The sequence below is a fragment of the Neomonachus schauinslandi genome, chromosome 3 (assembly GCF_002201575.2).
Source record: "Neomonachus schauinslandi chromosome 3, ASM220157v2, whole genome shotgun sequence".
Lineage (NCBI taxonomy): Eukaryota > Metazoa > Chordata > Mammalia > Carnivora > Phocidae > Neomonachus > Neomonachus schauinslandi.
In genome coordinates, this window is record NC_058405.1 from 132,711,014 (window position 1) to 132,724,416 (window position 13,403).

The following is a 13,403-nucleotide window of genomic DNA, read 5'->3' on the forward strand; positions in this document are numbered from 1 at the left end:
ACACACACACACACACACACACACACACACACACACACACACACACACACTCTCTCTCTTTCACTCACTCAATAGATGTTAGTTTTTATAAAACTAGCCTCCCAAGGTGACCGGTCTAAAAAAGATGCATGTATTTAGACATAGTATTAGTTCTGGTTAGTCAGCATTACTTTATAGTTTTATCACCTTTTTATGACAAGGAATCTATCTTTCATTATATCATTTTGTAATTACCTTAAGACTTCATCTTCCTTGGCAGATAGTCAAAACAAAATCACGATATCTAGAAAGCATGTTAATACCAGAAAGGTTAATACCAGTTACCAAAAAGTAAATGAGTTTGCTCACTTAGACCTTTCTAATAAATTCAACTGCTACTAAGCCATTGCCTTACATTTTTAAATTTAAAACTTCCTGAAGTCTGAAAATATTTTAACTCATTCCAGATTTTAATTGTTACTTTTTATATTTCATCTGATAAGCTGATTTATACAGAAGAGTTAAGGTCTTTCTTCTATTAATACTTTTCACATTATACTTGATAAGGCAAAGAACTCTGATTAAAACACAAATACCATGATAAAGTTAGAAATTATTTCAACAAGATAAAATACTCCATTTAAATCACTCCTTTTCATTAGTTTTTTAATGCATTTCAAAGTATAGGAAACAAAAAGAATTTAAGAAGTCTACACTGTTCAACACTCCAGAATTATTTGACTCTTGTCTTGAAACATCCATTTTAACATGGTTAATAGAATATATCTATTTTCAAATACAGCATTTTGTATCATATATTTAGCAAACATAGCTATTACTTTTGTTGACTACATTACATTCTAACATTTATTCCACAGCTTGATTGCCAATTTAAAACCAAATATCCTAATTTTTTGGTTCTTAAATGAACATGTTAAATGGAGCTATCACAAAAGTGGCCCAATTTCTTTCATAACCTTCCCCCCCCCCATGAATCTAAAAAAAGATCTCCCACATTTTTTCCCTCATGATTTTAAATATTAGCATTTGGAAATTTAATCCATTTAGAATTTAATTGTATATAGCTATCTTTTTTTCCAAAGGAAAATGTCATAAAATTTCTCACAAATGCAACCTTTCCCACTGATCTGAAATACTTTTCTAGCCATCTATCATATTCCCACATAAATATGGGTCTGTTTCTGTACTTTATTCTGTTTCACTAAACTATCTGAGCTATACACATCTATCCATCTACCTACACATGTATGTATTGTATATATACATATATATATATTTACATACCTACACTCTTTTTCAGACACACACCCCAAATATTTCATCAAGAATGACTGAAAAGAGTAAGCATAGAAAGCCAGATTCCTGAATCTAGTATATACAATCAGTTATATAAGCCTGTGGTAAAGAAAAGACAGGTCTGATCTAGAACCACTCCAAGTCAGATCAATACCTCACCTTATCTTTAAGATACTTAGTCATTTTAAACGCTTTTGTTATAATCCTTACAGCAAAGAATTCAGACATACTGAGACCAAATTATTCATATAAAAAAATAGCTTGCATCAGAGTAAAGCACAGAGTTTTGGTTTTTGCTTCTCTGCCCTGTCATGACCTTAAAGAATTAGTAATAATTTAATTTCATATGTTATTCTTATAAATAAAAAATGTCTGACAGCTAATTTTTCTTTCATCAAAAATAAATACAGAAATAGGCAAGTTGTGTAAGCATGGCCAAGTTCCTTAGCCATGTTTCAGCTTCTTTATATATAAAACGGATAATAAAAGTATGTACCTTATAGTTGTTAGAATAAGGTAAGTGTATATGAAGAGTTTTAAACTAAACCTGTCACTTAGTATTCAATAAATGTGAGCATATATGTATGCTACAATACAAGTGCTCAATAAAGACTGGCATTTATTATGTACATAATATAAGCTCCCTTCTAGCTTTCTCCCTGTGGTTAGAATTTCCTGGTAGGTAAAATGGCATATACTTCAATGCCTAATTTTTTTCTGTTAATGTCAAAGTAATATAACTAACTCCTATTCCTCTACCTTCTTTAAGCTTATAATAATTTGCTATTTTTAGAATCAATTTCTCTCATATACACACATATATACACATACACACATATATGCATGTACATATACACACACATATACACACATGTAAATGTGTGTATACATACATACATATATGTATGTATTTTTATAGTAGGCTACTTCTCTAACATCCTGTTCTCATCTTAAGGAAATCGAGATACTGAGAGATTAAATCATATTACCTATTGTTAGAACTGATATCCACTCAACTAAGCACCCCTTATCCCAAAAGAGCAGTCCAAAAGAAGAGTGTAAGAGTGTGTGTGTGTGTGTGTGTGAGAGAGAGAGAGAGAGAGAGAGAAAATGAACATGCATGTGCTTATGCATGTAAAAAGCAATGTTTTCTAAGAAAGGTCCAAAATAGGAATTTGGTAAAACCTGGACTAGTTATTACTTTCTTATTACTACGACGTCAACTGGTATCCTATCCCTAACCTAAGTACTAATTACTTAAGAATCTTTTTTAGTTCCATGCTTTTCCCCCATTATTAATGTAATAAATGCTGGTTGAAATAAATCATACAGAAATATAAAAATGAAAGCCCCAATACTCCCGTTTCCCAAAAGCCCACTCCTCAGAGGTAATCATTTTGATATACCTTCAAAAGGACAGTGATGACTGACTGCCCCGCAGTACTTCTTTTTGGTCTGTTCTATCCTAATAGGGCAGGGTGAAAGAAGGACTCCAGAACAGTTACCTCGTACAGTCCATCTGCAGCAGGGAAGTAAACCTCTGACAAGGAAGTTGCATGTACTCTACATAAGAAGTCCAAGTTGAGCACTATCCACCTTTCAAAACACTATCTGAAACAATGTATTATAATAAACAAGGATAAAATATTCTAGATGTTTATACAGTGATTTCAACACAGGCATTATTTCACCAACATCATCTCTGTCATATCTTAAAAAGACTCTTAAAATGGGTTTCTATGGACACTTATTGTAGCAAAATAGCTTTACGGTTAAGAGTATAGGCTCTGCTGCCAGAATCCCAGCTCTGTCCTCATCCATAAAATCCTGGTAATAACAGAGCCTACTCCACAGGATTCTTATCCAAATTCAATGAGATGACACTGGCAAGCCCTTAGCAGGTTCCTGGAATATATAGCCTCCATAATTTTTACTTACTATTACTGAGTCCTAGAAAAATAAGCAACTTCCCCAAAATTGCATGCCAAGTAAGTGATGTGAGAACAGAAAGCAACAAAAGGATATTAACAAACAGTAGAGCATTCCAGTTCACTCATTTTCAATTTCACTAGCCTAAATCTTCAAACAAGGAAGAAAAAAATAAAATTTTTAAATTAATAAACCCAAAAGATTTCCAACAAAAAAAACCACTCTGCTTAGGAACCCTACCTGCTCTAAATGCCCACACAGACATGTTCAACATAAACTATGCTGCTCAATGAAAATAAAAACAGTCTTTAACCATCATTCCCAACTCTAAATTACTGTACAACTCCAGAGAATGCCAAAAGTTTAGGTGCCAGGTACTATATAAATGAGTCCATAAACCCATTAAGATCATAACATTCCTCTAGAAAGATACATTTCCAAAGACCAAATCACCCAAGATACAAAATTTTTAAATTCTAGTAATATTTTCTATTACCTTCAACCTTAACAGAAATGCCAACATGTAACTTTAGTTTTTAAAATATTTATATATATAGTTTTATATATGTATATAATATATATATATACTATATATATATACTATATATATATGTATTTAGAGGGGGGCAGTGAGATCCAATATCAAAGAGGAGGGGGAGAGAGGGAAAGAGAGAGAGAGAATCTTAAGCAGGCTCCATGCCCAGCGCAGAGCCCAATACAGGGCTTGATCTCACAACCCTGAGATCATGAGCTGAGCTGAAATCAAGAGTCAGATGCTTAACCAACTGAGCCACCCAGGCGCCCAACCAACTTGTAACTTTAGAAAAATATATAAGTAAATCAACTTTAACAAAGGATGAGAAATTGTGATTTTTAACAGGTTGAACCACATGAAGTTATATTCAAACATTTTAAATATATAAAATAGGTTCGTATGGTTCAAACTATTTACTTGATGACCAAATGGTCTAGAGTATAAGTTCTCTAGTATCTTTACAAATGATTATGACTGCCATTTTACAGAAATTCAATACAGAATACAGAACTCAAAGAAATTGTGGGTCACATCATTCTCATATATTTTTAATTTGTGTATTATCTCAAAGCTGCCAAAATGGAGTGATAAATGCAAAGCCTTATTAAGTTTATACCTTATAAGGTTGGCCCTCATAGTCTTCCAGACACTGTACATTTAAAAAGTCTGACTTATACCAAGTTTTCTTTCAATTATAGTAATTTTCTAACTTAACATTTCCCAGTGTCAAGTTATTTGTCTTATGAAGAAAAGGACATGTATCTTTATAATGACAAGAAATAAGCAATTTCACTTCTTCCCCTTTTTACCACTGGTCATAAACCCCAAATTGCCAACAATAAAGTAAAATGCAAAAATGCAAAAAATTAGAGCCTAAAAATCCCACTCATAGTCCTACTACACAAAGATAAACTAATGTCAACAACACTCAAGTTTTCTTCCAGTCTTTTTTCTGTTTACTCTTTTTTAAAGACCAATTTATTTATCAGGGGAAGTGGGGCATAGGGAGAAAATCTCAAGCAGACTCCCTGCTGAGCACAGAGTCTGACTCCCAGATCGTTCTCACCACCCTGAGATCATGACCGGAGCAGAAAACAAGAGTCAGATGCTTAACCGACTGAGTCACCCAGGCGCCCCATTTTTCTGCATACTTTTTATTCCTCGATTAACATTACACTTTTTATAGTAGCCCCTGGCATTCAAAGATGTTTCCACATTCATAATTTCAACCATTTGCAAAAGACCCTAAAAGTGATGACATAATAAAATTAATCATTCGCTGAAGTGCTGCTAAAATGAGAAACTTATATAACCTCCAGCCATTCAATTCTCAGTCTGGGTTTGATTTTCCTTACAGGTAGTCATATATCCTGAAAGTCATATAGTTATCCCAACCCCCCACCAAAAAAACTATTTTGTTTTTGAAAAATCTTTCCCCCAAATAAACCTGATTAAGTGTTAATGATGAAAGTGCCAGTGGCAGTTCTTTGCCATAAAAAAAAACCTTCAGATAAATTATAAATGTAATTTATATAAGTTTACTGCATATTAATGCTACTACTCTATACAGTATCCATGTTCTAATAAAACTGATTTAAGTTTCCTACAAGTAACTTACACTTTTGTATTAAAACTGATGACTATCAAACTGTGTGATAGGTATGTTAAGGTTCACTGCAATATTCACTCTACTTCAATAAATTAAAAAATGTTCCCATAACAAAAAGTTAACAACTTTTTATATTTTCCTACGTTTTTGTGAGGGAATTTGTCTTAACGGCATTTGCAAATTTCAGAACTAAGAAAGCTGTCTGATAGCCATCACTGTCAAGATTCTACACTAATTACTATTTTGTATCTTATGTTCTTACAAAAGCAATTTTCCACATTATGACATGTTTTCATGAACATTTCACAACTACCTAACATTCCATTAAATGGATGTACAGTAATATATTTATTCCCCTACCATTGGCGATTCAAGTGGTTTCTAATTTCTTGCTATTAAAAACAGTGCTGCAACAAACATCATTCTACCTAAAATGCTCTGTTTGAAATTAGAATTATTTCCTTAGAACAATGACTCCCAAAGCCTGGTAGGAAAAATGTTATTTTTCCATATTTATTTATCTCTCCCAGATCCACCTCAGCAATCTCCATCCACAGTCAAAAGGTAACTGTGCAGAAATGAGTCTACATAGCAAGTGTGAGGATGCTGTCTTTAGAAAGGCCTGCTGCAAAGAAATTCCCACCCTTCCCTAACTGATAAGGGTGGCTCACAGTGCCTAGACTGTTCGTGGAAACAATGTGGTTGGTATATGCTAAGAATAAGGTACTCCCAATTAAAACCTTGAATGTAGAGTCTCTAGTGAACTTCCCCAGACAGACACATTGCACACATGTTGCTGCATTTTCACTGGGGGAAGAGTATGTACTCTGTGTACCCCCTCTTGTGAGGGAGAGAGCATAAGGAAGCCTGTGTATGGATTCCTCCAGACTCTGCCTATGTTTTCCCCTTAAGATTCAGCTGTGTATCTTCACTATGTTGCTGCAATATACATCAAACATGAGTACAACTATATGCTGAGCCCACTAGCCTTTCTAGTTAATCTCTGAACATAGGGGTACGCCCTGGGGACACATTACACAGTATGTAAAGCTCATTCAGCCTACCTGACCACTCTAAAACAGGCTGAGAGAACATCTGGTCACTAGTGAGGCACCACGTTCATAGCCCTAGGTAAAAACTAGAGATTACCCTGCTATTTGAGGTTATGGAGAACCCCAAGTAAAGTTAAATTTCACATAACTCGTTTCCCTGCCAAGACAGGCAAATGCTTTAATTCTAAAACTCCCTAGCAGACACAGCAATTCTGAGTCTGCAGCTTTATCAATGAGATGGCCTTTCTCCTCTCACTAGACTATAAACTCCAAAAGAACAGGAATCGGGGGGGGGGGGTAGCGGTTATTTGTTCACTGAATATCAAGATGCCTAAAAGAATGCCCAACACATAGAAGACTCTCAATAAATATTTCTTGAATGAATAAATGGATATTCTCAGGCATCCCCAAATTTTCAAACTGAAGAAACTTGGTCTAAAAGACAACCAAATCTGTATTTCAGCTCTACTGCTTTAGTAACTCTCAGCCTCAGTTTCCTCAACTCCTTCTGGCATAAAACAGACACTTAATAACATGAACAGAACTTATTTAGAAAGCCAAGGAAGCTCAATAAGAAAATCAACATAATATAAAAAAATTAAGGGTGCCTGGGGGGTGTAGTCCATTAAAGCATCAGACTGTTGGTTTTGGCTCAGGTCCGATCTCAGGGTTGTGAGATCAAGCCCTGCGTTGGGCTCCATGCTCAGCGGGGAGTCTGCTTAAGTTTCTCTCTCCCTCCTCCTCTGCCCCTCCCCGCTACCCCACGCACGCACATGCTCTCTCTCTCTCTCTCTCTCTCGCATAAATAAATAAATAGATAAAGCTTTAAAAACAATTAGTTCAATCAGGTAGAATATTAAATACTGTTACTTGTAAAGTATTACAGCATCTGTATTTCTGTCTAATTAATAGATTCCGGGGTGGATTCATGGACACCAGTTAGGCGGCCACTGTAGCGATCCAGTAAGAGAAGACACTAGCTTGAACTAGTACCACATAAGATCAGAAAGGTATCTAGGAGATGAAAAAACAAGAGGACTTGGTAGCAGACTAAATTTGAAAAGTAAAGGAAAGGGAAATGTTTCTGGTTTACACATGGATAATTGGTAGTAAAAGTCACTAAAAAAGGAACTGGTTTGGGGAGATAGATCATGAGTTCCTATTTGAAGACCATGAACTTGGTGTGTTTTAGGGACAACAGTGAGTTTCTTCATGCAGGCCTCACTTATCCATTCATCTAACAATGAAGACTAAGGCTCACAGTTACCTATTTTATGGGTAATGGTTCAATTATCATTAGCAAAGAGCATAGGGTAGCAGGAAGGAAGAATAGGTACAAAGAAAGCCCAGCTCAATATACAAAAAATAAAAGTACAAAGGATGAGGAAAAACTGTTTTCACTAACCACTTAGATATGTAAAAATTCATCCATACTGTGGATCACTTATACAATCAACTCTATTGTAAGTCACTGGGCCTAAAAGACAAGATAGTGTTCACACTATGAACTCACAGTATCAATGAGGAGAAAGACAAATAATGTAAAAGAATAAAACTTGAGGGGCGCCTGGGTGGCTCAGTCGTTAAGCATCTGCCTTCGGCTCAGGTCATGATCCTGGGGTCCTGGGACCGAGCCCCGCATCGGGCTCCTTGCTCCGTGAGAGGACTGCTTCTCCCTCTCCCACTCCCCCTGCTTGTGTTCCTTCTCTCGCTGTGTCTTTGTCAAAAAAATAAATAAAACCTTTAAAAAAATAAAATAAAACTTGAAATGATCGTGGCTGGATACATCAGAATCAATTTTATGAACTACTTACCATGTATGTCTAAATACTACAGAGCATACTAACTCTCTAAACTGCTTAACATACTATTTGATTACAATATACAGCAAGGTGTGAATGAATAATTCTATAGGACATATAAAAATCAATCCTATTTCTTTCTTAGTCACATTATATGCACCTCATCTTCCCAGGTTGCTGTTCATGCACTTTGAAAACAATTACGCATGTTTAGCTTCTCTATTAGACTGGCTTTTGGTAAATCAGAACTTCCACTTACTGTGCTCCTCATTCTTCTAAGTTATTACCTTTATAAGTAATAGTAAATTATGTTAATTTACTTATCTGTACTTGTAGAACACACTGCAAGAGAGGAAAAATGTATTCTTAAAAAATAATATAGTCGACTAACAAATAACCTGATTTTAACATGGGCAAAGAACTTAAACATTTCTCCAGACATAGCACAAATGGTCAGCATGCATAGAAAAAGATGCTCAATACCACTAATAATTAAGGAAACGCATATATAACCCACAAGATGTTGTTTCACTCTCCTTAGGACTGCTACTATTTAAAAAATAGAATATAAGTGTTAGCAAGGATGTAGAGAAATTGGAATGCTTGTGCACTGTGGATGAAACTAAAATGGTACAGCTGCAGTGCAAAACAGTACGGCAGTTCCTCAAAAAATTAAAAATAAAATTACCATATGATCCAAGCAATCTCACTTCTGGGTATATACCCACAAGAACTCAAAGCTGAGTCTCAGAGATATTTGCACACCCGTGTTTATAGCAGCCTTATTCACAACAGGCAAGGCATGGAAGCAAGCCAGGCAACCATCAATGGATGAATGGATAAACAAAATGTGGTATACACATTAAATGGAGTATTATTCAGCCTTTAAAGGGTGGGATATTCTGACACATGCTACAACACAGATGAACACTGAGGACAGTGTGCTAAATGAAATAAGCCAGTCACAAAAAGACAAACATGTATGACTGCATTTATATGATATACCTTAGAGTAGTCAAATTAATAGTATACAATGGTGGTTTTCAGGGGTTGGGGGCTGAGGGGAATGGAATGCTGTTGTATAATGGGCATTACAGTTTCAGTTTGCAAGATAAAACAGATCTGGAGTTATCTACTTGAATAACTGGTTAATTTGAAGCATTCACCTTCCTCATAGAAAGTTACTCTATACCAGGGATAGGGAGCACCACCTGTTTTTGTACTATCCATGAACTAAAATGGTTTTTACATTTTTAAATGTCTGGGAAGGTGAGATCAAAAAGAAGAGCATTTCATGACAAGTAGAAATCGCATGAAATTCATATTTCAGTGTCCATAAATAAGGTTTTATTGGAACAAAGCCACGCCCATTCAGATAGAGAGTAGTTCTAACAGAGACCTTTTGGCCTAAAAAGCCTAAAATACTTAACTAACATGCTCTTTGCAAAAAGTCTGCCAACTCATGCTCTATACCTAATTCCAAAATAAGGAATTAGGTACAAAGCAAAAATAAAATGAAGTAAATAATAGTTTTTTAAATTTTGATTTAATGATTCTTTTAAAAATACAAAAGAAAAGTCTTTTATGTGGCTTTTTATTTCTACCATCAAGACATCTGCATATAAAAGAGGCACACAGGCATGTGAGCACATGCGTTATTTTTAATACCTGCAGTATCTGGAGTTAAGCCTCAATCTTAGGATAAACTTTCATTAGTAGTTAAGCTCTTTGGGTACTCAATAAATACAGGATTTATACAACTACTTAATTACACGTTTCCCGTCTCAAATAACTGGGTTAAAGTCATTTTTACTTTATACAAATTTAGAAAGGATATCCTAAATAACAGTTAAAATATACAGTAAAGTTGCTGAGGGGTGCCTGTGTGGCTCAGTTATTGAGCGTCTGCCTTCGGCTCAGGTCATGATCCCAGGGTCCTGGGATCAAGCCCCAGAGCCCCACATCAGGCTCCCTGCTCAGCAGGAAGCCTGTTTCTCCTCTCCCACTCCCCCTGCTTGTGTTCCTTCTCTCACTGTGTCTTGCTCTGTCAAATAAATAAATAAAATCTTAAAAAATAAATAGATAGGGCGCCTGGGTGGCTCAGTTGGTTAAGCGACTGCCTTCGGCTCAGGTCATGATCCTGGAGTCCCGGGATCGAGTCCCGCATCGGGCTCCCTGCTCTGCGGGGAGTCTGCTTCTCCCTCTGACCCTCCTCCCTCTCATGCTCTCTGTCTCTCATTCTCTCTGTCTCAAATAAATAAATAAAAAATCTTTAAAAAAAATAAAATAAAAAAAAATTGATAAATAAAATTGCCGAGAGCTCATGATAATGAAAAATTCGCATCACTTTTATCATTTTCTTATTAAAGGCAAGTTCTGTGGGGTAGAGGTAAGGGTTGTAATTTATCATGTTAGCTGTTAAAGATAACTAAAATGCTTTAAACATCAAGTTTTAGACAGTGTTCCAACTAACCATGCATCTATGCTTTGGTCAATAACTTGTTAATAGAAAATTTAAGGAAGAACATTTATTAAATTGCAAGATACTTAAAACAACATTTAACATATATACCTATGTTTTAGCAAGTAAAGAATAAATAATTACTATAAATTGATCCTGGCAAGGAGGCTACCATAACAGGGTATACTGATCCCGATTTCAAATTTCAGATGCCACTATTTGGGGAACAAGCTGCAATTATTAACCCCCCTTAAAATCCCAATCATTTTCTTTCTTCTGCTACTCTGTAATCTAGAGAAGTAAATTAGACAGTACAAACAACTGCAAGTAGTTTTAACATAAGAACTGTCACAGTCCTTGTCATCAGTACATACTGTAGTAAAAGTAAGCTTTGGTAGTAATAAGCTGTAGTAATGGGTCCATGGTATCAACACTGTGACCTCAGTTAACTTTGCTCCCTCCTGCAAAAAAATCCACCTAAATAATTTTATGATTAAGCAATTCAAAGCTGTATCCTTTTCAATAATTTTGAGAAACTTGAGTAATTTTTAAAACAAACCACAAACAAAAAAGGTAATAAACATGTGGAAAACTGCTTATGTTCTTGGTAATCAAATATATACAAGTAAAGCAACCTGGAATACAACCACACAAGACAGTTTTAAAATATACTACCACTAGAGCAGTGATGTTTCCATTAAACTGGTTCATGTGTGTTGCTGGTGGCACTGTAAATAGGTACAACTCTTACAATATAACAACATCAGAAAGAAATTCATACTTTTTGACTAACTTAAATTGAAACAATAACTGCAACATTTGAAGCATGACAATTTTCAAAGGCATACAAAGTGTTATACTGTATTTAGCAAACCTGAAAGTCTGTTTCTAAAGCTAAAACACTATTGCTCAAAGGGCAATAATTTAAAAGAAGCAAAGTAACAAAGATGTATCACATTCTTACCTATAGTGGAAAGAACTGAGAACAGAGAATTGAGCATACATCCAACCCAAAATGAAGTGTGTATGTCCCAGCTATTAAATTGTTAAAAAAAAAAAGTGCAAATATTAACTGTGACCTCTTAGAACCTAATCCCTGAATAAGATACAACTCCATTATGACTGTAACTCATCAGAAAACAGTTTTTCCAAGAATCAGATAAAAATAATTGGATAGGATTGTGTGCATATGTTATTTTAGAATGTTATCAATGCATTGTCTTTTCATAATAACAGAAAAAAAAAGAGTCCCAGATAACGTTTATTCAACTATACATTCATCATTATTGCGAGGAGGAGGGATGCCTGGATGGCTCAGTGGGTTAAGCAAATGCCTATGACTTAGGTCATGATCCCAGAGTCCTGGGATCGAGTCCTACATCAGGCCCTTTTTAAGCGGGAAGCCTGTTTCTCCCTCTGCCTGACTCTCCCCTGCTTGTGCACGTGCACTCTCTCTGACAAATAAATAAAATCTTAAAAAAAAAACAAACACTATTCGGGGCGCCTGGGTGGCTCAGTCGGTTAAGCGTCTCCCTTCAGCTCAGGTCGTGATCCCAGGGTGCTGGGATTGAGCCCCGCATCAGGCTCCCTGCTCAGCTGGGAGCCTGCTTGTCCCTCACTCACTCCCCCTGCTGCTGTTCCCTCTGTCGCTGTGTCTCTCTCTTTCGAATAAAAAAAAAAAAAAAAAAAAAAAACACTATTGAGAGGAGGAAAAAAGATTCAAGTTCACCCAAAATGTTCAAATAAAGGGTTGCTGGAGTGGAGGGGGGTGGTGGGATGGGGTCACTGGTGATGAACATTGGGGAGGGTAGGTACTATGCTGAGCGCTGTGAATTGTGTAAGACTGATGAATCACAGACCTGTACCCCTGAAACAAAACAAAAACAAAAAACAAAAAAGCAAACAAGAACTCGTAGTAATGCTGATTAGGTAAATCAGGCCAATGTTCTGGGTTGGGAAACTTGAAAAGTTGGACTAAATTCTTTTGGGTTTTTTTGTTTTTGTTTTGTTTTTTTTAAGATTTTATTTATTTATTTGACAGAGAGAGAATGAGAGAGCACATGAGAGGGGGGAGGGTCAGAGGGAGAAGCAGACTCCCTGCCGAGCAGGGAGCCCGATGCGGGACTCGATCCAGGGACTCCAGGATCATGACCTGAGCCGAAGGCAGTCGCTTAACCAACTGAGCCACCCAGGTGCCCCTTCTTTTGGTTTTTTTTAAGTCTGCTTATAGTTATAAGTCAATGAAGAATCATGGGGCCAAAATTCAGGAAAAAAAACTCCAGAGAGTTGAGGGTGGTAAATGAGGCTTCCCCAGACTCTAGAAGCATCTGCTGATTTCAGAACTAGTGATTTAGAAACTGAGATGCTAAGCAAAACTTTGGCGGTATCCCTGGGCTGTACAGGAAAAGAAAAAATGAAATCCAGAGCCTCCCCCAAACTTTGCATTGGGATCCCCATCTCAGAGCAAAAGTGAACAGGATTAAGGTCCACTTTCTAATCTCAATCCTTAAAAGTGGACCAAGAAAATCTGAGATTTACAGTGCCCCTATAGTTCTGCCAAAATTAAATGTAAATCCTATCATGGAAGACTGCCATTATTCTAGGCCCCAAATGATCTCTATGGTTTTTCATAAAAAATGTCCCATATCCAATTAGAAAACAAAACAATGAAAAAGAAACCCAAGAAAGTGACACATGACTGAAAAGCAAATAAAACATG

General features: G+C 36.1%; 1 protein-coding gene across 5 annotated transcripts in view; it reads right to left on the reverse strand.

Annotated features, from left to right (window-relative positions):
- Positions 1-13,403, reverse strand: part of TLK1 (tousled like kinase 1) — a 203,894-nt gene that overhangs the window by 113,943 nt on the left and 76,548 nt on the right. Inside the window, exon 2 of one of the 5 annotated variants that reach the window (XM_021702850.2) lies at positions 235-283. The exons of the other annotated variants lie outside the window; for them this stretch is intronic. The gene's annotated coding sequence lies outside the window, so the exon portion shown is untranslated. The remainder of the gene's footprint in view (positions 1-234; positions 284-13,403) is intronic. 5 annotated transcript variants of the gene reach the window in all.